We start from the raw sequence: 2192 nt of genomic DNA, 5'->3' as shown, positions 1-2192 counted from the left end.
AACCCTTCCCTGTCTGGATAGGAAGAGACAACACCTTCTTCTCTCCTCTCCTCATTGTGTACTGACACTAAAACAGACCCTCTGAGCGTTCAGATTTATTTACTTACTGTACTACTGTATTTATCATTTTTAGGGTGCTCTGGGTAAGTAGTGTTTAGATTGTCAAACGAATCTTTCAGCCTAACCTGTAAATACTCTGCCATAGACCTGCTGTACTTTGCATTGTATCAACCTAGCTAGCACTGTCTGGTGATTAGAGCCCTCTTGTAGAACGGGTGTGTGTCTCTCAGCTAGAGAGGGCTAAGGACCCTAGACTTTTATCTTGAGGCTTTCCACAGCCCTGTAGCTATGCACGGTTGTTCAGCAGATCTACGACCGCCGGAATCACTCGGCTTAGAGTACGTTATAAAGTAATAATGAGATTTTCTTAGTGCAGTGAATTTACCCAACTGCGTTAAAACAAGTTTAGTTCACTTCAGAAGTGTTGAGATAGTTTTGTCTGTTGCTGTTTTATTTATATGGACATGTCTCCCATTGTTACAGGAGGTGCTCAATGTTATTAACCTATTTTTGTACTTTAAAGACTTGGGATATTTAGAGGATGGTGATCTGGAGGGCTAAGGAAGTAGAGAGGTTCAGACTCGTAGAGAGAATGTAGTGACAGTGTACTTTACAGAGAACACGCTGTGTCAATTCAATGGCTTTCAGCAATTCGTACTTGTTGAATCTTGAACGTTAGATCCATTTACATTTTTTCTTGATGTTTTGTCTTCGTGATGCGCCAACACCGCGGATGGCTAATTAGTTCCTAATTGAAATCTCAACCCAAATATTACTAAGACGCTGATTTATACAGTAGCTCTGGAATACAACAAAAGACAAATTTGTCTCGTTTTTGAGGCAGATTTTTAGATCTGATGATGTAAACTTATGGATCATTAGAGCCCCAATTACAGTGAAGTCACTTTTTTGGCTTGGGAGGAAAAGTGAGCTACAGCCTTACAAAATACACTTACGTTATCTACAATCTGAAATGGAGGAAATTACTAAATGATGTTTTGTTGCTTTCTACAATATTGCTGATTTTGTTTTGGAATATTTGTACAGGTATTTTTCTACACTGTAGATATGACCGAGGGAATATGAAGAGAATGGAGCTTAATGAAGAAAGTTGAGTGTCTTAAGATAAAACAATTGCAAGAATTTAGGATGCTCAACTGCAGTGCAATTCCCCGGGTGCGAGTGGTGTTGTCCTTCTTTGGGGAAAACAGTCTCTGAAACAGAAATGTAATTGGATTGTTGCAGACGTTAAACACTTAACCAAAGAGTGCCACTTTAGTGAGTCATTTTGATGAAAAGGAATTAATAATCCTTAGTTTGTGTACATTATGCAACACTGCCCTCTCGTGGATTGACAGTAGAAGAGCAGGTGACAGGTGTCCATTTTCTTTGATTTAACATGCTTATAAACAGATACTGCGACAGCTGAACAGTGTAAATTTGTGTACAGATAATGATATCCTTCGAACTTAAATGTTAAGAAGGTGTGTTTTCCTGGTAATATAAAGGAAGGGTTGACAGATTTCCATTTTGGACTTAGTTTGTAAATGCTGTGCTAGCAGATGGAACTTGTATTTTTGCAATAAAGTTGTTACAAAGTGCTCCAAACAGGATCAGAGTATGAAGATTGTCTGTTTCTGTGTGACTATGCTATACTATGCTATGTTGTAGGCTACAACTAGGGCCCAGCATTTTTCCATGTCAGATCATGTGATCAGGAAAAGCTCCTGACTCTTAAGATGCTCTATACTCAACTGGCTGACCACGATCAATACGGACTGTATTGGAACCGTCTGGTTTCGACCCCATATCATATAAACACACATAAGACATGCAAAAATGTGTAGAATTGTAGGAAAGGAGCTTTAAAACAGCAAAAAAAATATTCCTGCCCTGTAAATTTCTTTTAGAATTGTTGGAAATTAGCTTTAAAACCCCACAATTTTCACTCCGCCAACAAAAGGGGTGTGAACAGTTTGGGGTTGCATGGGCTTCATTGTGGGGCTTCATTACTACACGATAAATGACATTATCCATCCGGAAATGTGTGTGACAGAACCTTCTCAAATAGTAACCGTGCTCTATAGGTTAGTCACTCACTGACCTTAGTCCGTGTAAAGATTATATGACAC

The 2192-nt window shown here is 39.0% G+C and overlaps 1 protein-coding gene across 5 annotated transcripts in view; it reads left to right on the top strand.

The window, feature by feature from the left end:
- The window catches only part of LOC118369621 (inactive ubiquitin carboxyl-terminal hydrolase 54-like), a 108982-nt gene extending 107311 nt beyond the window's left edge, over nucleotides 1-1671 (top strand). For all 5 annotated transcript variants that reach the window (XM_035754136.2, XM_035754135.2, XM_035754132.2 and 2 more), the window contains one exon: nucleotides 1-1671. This exon is cut by the window's left edge and continues 1330 nt beyond it. The gene's annotated coding sequence lies outside the window, so the exon portion shown is untranslated.
- The last annotated feature ends 521 nt before the right edge of the window (nucleotides 1672-2192 follow it).

The sequence above is a fragment of the Oncorhynchus keta genome, chromosome 36, assembly GCF_023373465.1.
Source record: "Oncorhynchus keta strain PuntledgeMale-10-30-2019 chromosome 36, Oket_V2, whole genome shotgun sequence".
In the NCBI taxonomy this organism is placed as follows: Eukaryota; Metazoa; Chordata; class Actinopteri; order Salmoniformes; family Salmonidae; genus Oncorhynchus; species Oncorhynchus keta.
Note: the sequence above shows the minus strand (reverse complement) of the source record. Positions and strands in the feature narration are given on the sequence as shown.